We start from the raw sequence: 8,234 nt of genomic DNA on the forward strand, positions 1-8,234 counted from the left end.
GTCACACTGAGACTGCATCACACCTTTATGCTAATGGTACTCTCTGGCCATATAACGTGTGGCACTTAAATTGCACTGCACTGGCATTTCCAGTGAGGAGCACGTACAAAGCCGACGATTTGGCACGAACAGTCCTCGCTGCGGTGACTTCGTCTGGAGCTCTGCTGATCTAGGCGAGGTGGGGATCTGACCCTGTGTCTGGTGACTACAGCAAGGGCTCAGGTCAGGACCTTGTCTTCCCAGCACCGCTGCTGATTTGCTTAGCCATCTTGTTTTGGTTACAACTAACTGTGACTCTGAAATTCAGTTTCTTCATCAGCCAAGGGGAGGTCAATTTATTTCAGGACCGGTATTGTGATCTTGCCTGTGGATGCTGTGATACATTACAGGCTCTAATGCATTTAAAGATCCTTCAGTGAAACCATGTAAATACGGTTATTATTAACTCCATATTCATAGTAATACCTCAGGCAGAACTTAACAAACACAAGAGAACAGTCTATAGGAGACAGCTTTTTTCCAAAGAAGAAATGTGTTTATACTTCCCTTGAAGCTAAAGGGAAAACATGTACCCAGTGGGAGAAATCCAGTGGGTTAAGTTCTTCCAATTGCCACTCAAATAGAGAAAATTAAAATGATCTATTTTATGCTATCATTCAAAAAGACATTTACAGTACCAGAGATTTTTTTCCCCATTATCTTGAACATATTTATTCTCTCTGGGCAATATGTTACTGAATGTGTTGACTAGACAGGACTAGGGAATTTCTGTAGGTGGAACGGCTGTACATCTGGAATGCAATCTTGGCTTTTTTGGACAAATAGAAAGTTCTTGCAGTGAAAAATATGTTTGTCCTGCAAAAAATAGTGTATTTGTAGAGAAGGTAAGGATTGCTTATCTTGCAGGTGAGGGAAGCACGCTGCGTTGCATAGAAGGGTTATGGCTGTATGTGTGTTTGCAGGTGTGGACCACAGAAAGCTGGTGTATGAGGGTATATGTGCCCATCCCTGCAGTAGGCAGGGTGTAGGAGGAGAGAAGGAATTGCCTCAGTCTCTATATTGCAGGGAAAGCAAGAAATCCTATTAAGGATTTATGCTGTTCCAGCAAAATTACTTCCTCACTTGAAGCAAAAGCCAGCTTTTTCTTTGTCTTTACTTCACTCGTGCTGACAGCGTGCAGTTCTTCGGTCAAGCTCAGTGCCAGTTTTGTACCGAGAGATTCATCACTAAGAAATGGGGTACCAAGCCTCCTAGCTCCCATTTCTGCTCTCGGTGACAATTTCAGTTGCCTTTGAAATGTTATTTCCAATGTATTTTGGGTGGACAGCCCTTATATTGCTAAACATAGAGCGAAAGCAGTTATTTATTACATGAATGGGTTTGAAAATATAGTGACGTGCACGTTCAAAAATATGTTCTAGAGAAGGCATGTATGGGAGATGTCTGAGAAGACATTTGTGCGTGTTGTGTAATAATTATGTTTTCATTTACACAGTGTCTCCTCCACGCACAAGGGAATATAACAAAATGTAACTAAAACCGCACATCCTTACAAATAAAGGCAGAGAGAGTGTTTCATAAAAAGGTTAAACAAAAAAATCTGTTTAATGTCACTGTGGGGATTAGAGGAACTGGAGTAAAACAAACATCCAGAACAAACTTTGAGGGGTTGCTTCAGGAAAAGCACGTGTGTGAGTGTGTGCCATCACATCTGCATATTCAATACGTCTTGCTGGGACAGCTCGGGGAAAATAGGAAGCTGGAAATTTTCAGTGTGGGAATTAGATGGAAGAATGTGAACCATTCTAAACAAAACATAGCAAAGTTGCCAGCTGACTTGCTAAAATGCCAGTGCTCTCTAGGATCCCTTGAAACGGAGCTGAGGACTGGCCTTGCCGTTCAGGCAGTGGGTAGGGAGCCAGGAGATCTGGGCTGTATTCCTGGCCCTGCAACAAACCCAGCATGTGACGCTGGAAAGTCATTCAGCCCTAAGTTTCCAAAAACTGATTTCATGCCTCTACTTCTGGGCACCTAGCGTGAGACAGAGCGAGCCCAAACATCCAGGATTTCAAACAAAGTTAAGCCGCAGGTACTAACTTCCCATCCATGCAGAAGATATGTTTTGGGGCTCAGTTTCATCGTGGATGCAACGGGGCTAAAGTCTGCGAAGCAACCCGAAACGCTACGAAGCTGCAGGTATTACATGATTACATAGACGTCTCATTCTGCCAAAGGCGAGGTGCTACGGATATGCAAAGGAGTATTATTTAGTTACCTGTTGTTTCCCACGTCCTGGCGACCATTGCCATTCTATAAATATTTTCACAGGTTTCAATACATCTGAAGATTTTTGTTTATGTTTCCGGCTTCAGGGCATCAAGGAATAATCTTCTTACGAAAGGATTCACTGTTCCAAAAGGAACATAAAGAAGACAGACCGTGATTGCTGGCAAAAAGTGTGGAACAACACCACCGACAAGACTAAGAAAATAGTAGATCTCAGGGGTGAAATAGTGGAAAGAAAGCAGCTTTTCCACATAATTTAGTCAGCATGTATGCTGGGGGGGGAAAAAAGGAGTAAAAGCAGTATTTCTAGCTTATGTTTTCCTGTGCGTACACATTTTTTTAAAAAAATTTGGAACCATCTGGATTAAAGAAAGTTGTGTTCTCGTTGTACATGACAAGGTCTGGTCACATAGAAGATTAATTTACATTATACCGTAGGCAATGGATTATTGTGTTTTTTCTGAATGGTGTAGAAACAAGTTGAAAGAACTAGTTTAAAACACAGATCCTGTTTTACCCATTTATATTTCCACCTCCAACACAGTGAACTCTATACCTTCTTCCCACCCTGTTTGCATCTGCCCTTAATTTTACCCCCACATTTTCAAAGAGGATTTTCAAGATTTTTGTCATGCGCAGGCAGATAACACGCGTTGGTGAATTTAGCAGTTTGAATGGGGTTTTAGAGTGTCCACACATGCCCAAGAACAGAAGCAAGAACAAAAGCCATTTCTGAAAGGTACCTCCTTTTGCCACCACCTCTCTGTGCATCCACTGGAGTTGCAGCAGAAAACTTTCAGAAAATCAGGAATTTAGCACCAACAGTTTCTGCGCTGTTACTTTTATGAACAAGATGCTAAAGTAACCTTCCTTTGGCCAGAACTAACGCAAATCCTCCATTAAGTATGAAACTGTATTTTGTATCTTTATCCTGCCTTCTGTATAAAACTGCATTTTGTAACTCTCACCTGCAGTTTGTGCTGGGCTCTAACTGTGACTCTGATTTTCACAGCACGTTTCCAAAACAGTACTGCCCTATTTTTCAGTTTTCCTCTAAGAACTTACTTCGGAGCCGATGCTTATAGGGCAGGTGACATAACTTTGTCCAATCCTAGTGAACTACCAATTTTAGAATGCTATTTACTCCCTGAAAATGTGCTGGTGGCCACGGTCCAGAGAGGGAGGAGTTAAAAGTTAAAAGTAACGCTGCAGTAACCCATGGGTACAAAAATCCTGTGTTTTAAGAACCACACAGCTACATCCGTACCCTCCCTGGGCTGAGCGTACCTTCTCGTGAGGTTACCTCTAACTCTCGCTATTGCAAGAATATATGAATTACCCATCCCTGGACCTTGCTCCTGGGGTCCCATGCAAGGCTTGACTGGAGAGGGATAAGCCCAGGTACGGATGCCTTTCCTTCCTTGGAGCTTCTGACAGAGAGGACAGCAAGAAGCTTCCCTGGTAGCCAAATAACCCTTACTCGCAAGCTGGCTAGTATTGCTACGTCTGCCATGACTGCATGGAAACCTTCGGCAGAGGGGAAGCTGCACCCGCTCTTCTCCAACCTCAGCCAAAGGCCAGAACATCTCCTCCATCCCAGGCTGAACATGCTGGCTGTCAGTGCAGTTACACACACGCAGTGTCTGGCCATCTCTGCTGGGTTTTGGACTAAACAGCTGTTACAGAGGAAGATTTCACAAACCTGCTGCTGTAACAGGTACCACACAGCATGTTGGACACACATGTTTCTGCTGTGACTGCAGGGGCTGCCCCTTTTAGATCGAGTTGTAGAGGTCTCAGAGTTCAATCCCCAGGAATGGCTTATGAAAGCAATTACTACCTGAAAGGTCTCTTTGTTTATGTGCCACTGCTTTTAATAATAATGATTACATCAGATATTTTCTGCCATCTCGATCTTCTTTGGTACTGCTAATAAAGAAATGACAAAGCCCAACACGTAAAATAGCACCCAATGCAATGAACAGCAAGCGCTGAGGTTTGAGATTTTACATCCTGCCCTCCCAGGGCACTTTCCCTTTGATGATTTTAACCATTGAGTACTGAGCTTCATATAAGCCACAAAGGGTGTGACGTGCATGGCGAAGTCAGAGAATCGCCTGCGGCCAGGGGCCCAGGTCGCTTGCTCTAACCACCAGACAGTCCTGTCCCACAAGAGCAGGCGAGACATACATGATAGATATACGACATTCAAGTGCAGTTGCCTGGACCATAATACATTACTTTGGTTCTTCAAGCGACCCTTGCATTTATGCTTGGTTCAATCTGTTACAGCAGCAACAGTCGCTGGACAATTTAATGGCAAAACTGGGAATATAATCCAGACCTCCTGCACTTTACATCCTCTGACCATTCCTCCTCGTATCAGCATAGTTACATTCTTGTCAGCTATTGACTGACAAGTAAAATCAAAACCTGAACACCCAAATCCCAAAGACTCAAATTTAGAGCTGGAGTCCGCACTGAGACCTCAGCTCTGAATTTTGCCCCAGCACCTAACCACATATTCACAGTACGCTGTATTTTGAATAAGCCACCCCCGACACCAGGAAATACACGGCAGATCAGAATTACTTTGTGCAGGAGGAACCACGTAATCCTAAAACACAGTCTCCTGTGGCACCTATTAGACACGATACCTGCAAAGTACAGAAAAAACACCAGTTTTTTATTTTTAAGGAAAGCTTCATAATAACCTAAGCTTCACAACAAAGCTCTGCATGCAAGAGGATCCTAATGTTACAATTTCCAAATAACCCACTGATTAGTTACATTTTCTTTACAATCTCTGGTCAAAAAAAAGATCATGACCAGCATGAATTCCAAAGGGAATCTGGTCACATAGCAGCCCTATCCTTATTTATGTGTGTGTGTATGTGTGTACATAGATATGCTTATGTATCTAAAATATGCACATTACACATCTGTTCTGCCTACACTTAAATGCATAGGTCTTAATAGAGATCTTTGTCATGTAATTACTGGTTGCATTCACAGAAGAGTTCTAGGGTATCATTTTTGCTTTCCATTCAAGAAAGGAAAGGAACCTCTAAAACACCCCATCGCAGCTTCTCTGACGCCTTGCTAAGAGCACAAAAGCTCTACAGTAGTAGCCAGGGGTCCACTCGGCGGGAAACGCTGATGAGCACCACGTTCTCTCCACAACAAGCTGGCACCCTCGTTTTGCTGAGCCATGTCAAAAGATGGTGGCTTAGGTGTCAGCAGTGCAAAGGGACCGTTTTGGTCTCATCCATACAAAAAAAACATTCCCCAAATTGACTTTTAAGAAGTTCCACCAAACCAACTTTAAACCCAGCTTAAGACCATGGGTTGTATCAGGCTTAGTTGATTTTTGTGGACACACTTCAAATCTGATGAAGAAGGTCTGGAAGCCAATTTGTGAAGGACAACTGTGACCCCCTGGAGCATGGCTGACATTAGAACTTGAACCAGTCCCAAACCAGCGTTAGCTGAACTACTCATTAAGCCAGTTGTATTTTTTGGAGCAATTTCCCCACTGTAGCTTAGACTGCGGTGAAACGCTTTAAACTGAGAAGTAATGTAGGGGTGGACAGGACGAAAGGACTGACAACCCAGCATCAGCCAGTCACAGGAAATTAGCCAACGGATTGTATCAGGCTACACCCCAAACGGCACCAGCCCGCAGCCTTTGCAACAGACGATGGAGGCTGAGGCCATTCATGCCTTGTTTTTTTTGAGGGTGGGAAGTAAAGCACCACTGTTTTAAATGAAAGCCTAGATCTCCAGAGCTGCCTGCGTGAACGAGCCCCACTGGGCTCCTACCTGCCTAACATCCCTTGGAGCATCATAGCTCTACAGAGTGGAGCACATGAATCCGAGCTGCCTGTATACCCCTTCCCTGCAGTCTTCTCTGCTCCCTCGGATGAAGCTGCCTCTCGTCTCCCAGGTGCTGGGATGTGGGACAGCGCGGTCAGGTGGGGCAATGGGAGGGATTAGCAACTGCAGGGCACAGGAGAAGGCGAGGAGGAACACAGTCCCTCAAGGAGCCAGTTCACGGAAAGGAGTACAGTTAGCTAGGTGAGGTGGGGAAATTATTACCTTAGGAATTAATTTAAGGTTAAATGGATCAAAAGAGAGAGAAGGGTTAGCGGACCATGGGCTTTATTGTTCAGGCGGGTTTGTGTCGTTTCTCTCCTGCAGTCCCAGTGGCCACCGCCCATAGGTAAGAAAAAGCCAAAGGCCAAGAAGATTCCTGTGGGTAAATTCACGAGTTTTCCATTCCATGGCTGAAGCCATGAAAATGCAGAAAGCACATGGAGTAGGGTGGCAGAAGAAAAGGAAGGATAGGGAAGGACTCTGTATTTGTTCTCTCTTAAATGATTAATTTGAGCTAAAAGTTACCCTGCAAATTGAGAAGCAAAACCAACAAATAGGGACAAACTGAGATGGGAGTTGCAGAAAGACCTGGTGGACGTTATGCCCAATCATGCAATAAAAGAAACAGGATAGACGATGGAGCAGCTTTATCAGCACAAATTACTTCCAATCGCAGAAGCCGCAAGCGAGTTATGCGGATCCTCCTGAACCCCTGCCAAGCAAAACTGTCCGGCCTCTGCTGAACACCGGTGTAATTGGGGAAAAAAAAAAAAAGAATGAAACGTTTATCTGGCAAGTGCTTTCAAAAAGAGAAGGCGGCTGTTGGGAGCTGCTCAAGGGGCTGGAATGCTGGAGACGGTTCCAGGGGGACGGATCAGCTGTCAGAGTGCATACGAGGCAGGCAGGGATTTTTTAATAAAATGCAGTTTATCGCACGGTGATTACCACCTCCTATTTATACCGTATGAGATCATGAAAAACATGGCACATATTTTGTTACTCCTGGAAACACAAAATCAACTGACCAACCATGTGATAAATTGGCCCTTTTCACGCACTTTTACTTTGTCTTTCTAAACCTCTATTTCCAAACGTCTGTCACTTAGATAAAGCAAGCAATAAAAATCTACTAGAAAAATATTTTCTGTGCTCCCCCGCAAAAAGCAACCCCATAGTAGATAAGGATTATGAGTCCAAATTCCAGGGCTGTTCCATTTAACATGTAAATCTTAATTGTTCACAAGGAAGCACTGACACTCAAAGTATATAACACGTGAGAAAGGGAACTTCAGGGTCTCCAGAAAACGCATCATCTATTTCTAAGCTTTGCTGGTTACACGCAACAGGCATTAAAGACACAATGTGCTAAGGTATAAAGTATTTCAGGTAAGGTTTTATGCCTTAAAGAGCACGCCTTTCCCCGCTCCCCCTCAAATGTGGTTTGAAGGTGAAAGGCTTAGAGAGAGGAAATACCGCATTATTTCCGTGGTAAGATTCTGCAGTTGAATTCGGGATAATACGGTAAAAGACTTCATTAGCACTCTTTCAGAATGACTTGTATAACTTGCTTGTAGCTTTGCCAGTTATGAGTAATGCAACAATCACCAAGATACACCAACACCACCTTTGTACCACATTTCTTTCACACGTTGCCTGATGTCGACTGGACTCGGCCTCCTCGTAAGTGATCCCCCTGTCTTCAGCCCAGCAATCCTCGCCGAGGCAGGCCCACGCAGCCCGCGGGGCGCCGCACCTTTCACCTGCTCCTCACTGCACGGAAATGCTCCTTTTTGGTTGCGATGCTCTACGACTGGCCTGAGCAGAGTAGATTTGCAGTGCGGCTGCTCAGCAAAATCCATCGCCCCTGATCTTTTTCTTATTAAGCCAATGGTTAGCCATCCCCCCCGACAGCGCAAAATAATAACGCTACAAAGATAATTCGTACTGGGTGACACCCCGGTACAGTGTCTGTGTGGGACTGCAGCTCCACGATCATTAAAACCAGGTCTACACATCGCTGGATCACCCAGGAGTACAAATTTGATCGGGATCGGGCCGAGGCACGTGATCAC

Source organism: Pygoscelis adeliae, unplaced genomic scaffold (genome assembly GCF_000699105.1).
Source record: "Pygoscelis adeliae isolate BGI_AS28 unplaced genomic scaffold, ASM69910v1 Scaffold38, whole genome shotgun sequence".
NCBI classification, from domain to species: Eukaryota; Metazoa; Chordata; class Aves; order Sphenisciformes; family Spheniscidae; genus Pygoscelis; species Pygoscelis adeliae.